Source organism: Egretta garzetta, unplaced genomic scaffold, assembly GCF_000687185.1.
Source record: "Egretta garzetta isolate BGI_Z169 unplaced genomic scaffold, ASM68718v1 scaffold9, whole genome shotgun sequence".
Lineage (NCBI taxonomy): Eukaryota > Metazoa > Chordata > Aves > Pelecaniformes > Ardeidae > Egretta > Egretta garzetta.
This window is the reverse complement of record NW_009260763.1, coordinates 595,482-595,748: the sequence shown is the minus strand read 5'-3', so window position 1 is coordinate 595,748 and position 267 is coordinate 595,482.

Here is a 267-nt window from a genome sequence, read left to right as displayed (position 1 = left end):
CCCCCGCCGCCCTCCTCGCCGGTGCGGGGTGGGGGGGAGAGGGGAGGCGAGACATCCCGGGGCGCACGAAGGAGTCTGTGGCTCCCAGGGGAGCATCCTGCCCGCGAAGTGCAACTTCGGTAACTGCGGAGCGGGAAAAGGAACGGTGTATATCCGCACCCTATAAACGTATCTGCCGTGGGCAACTGCATTCTAATCAATGCTTTATTTAATAACGATGGACAGGCCCGCTTGTTTTTCACCTGTTAAAAGTGCCAAATATAAAAA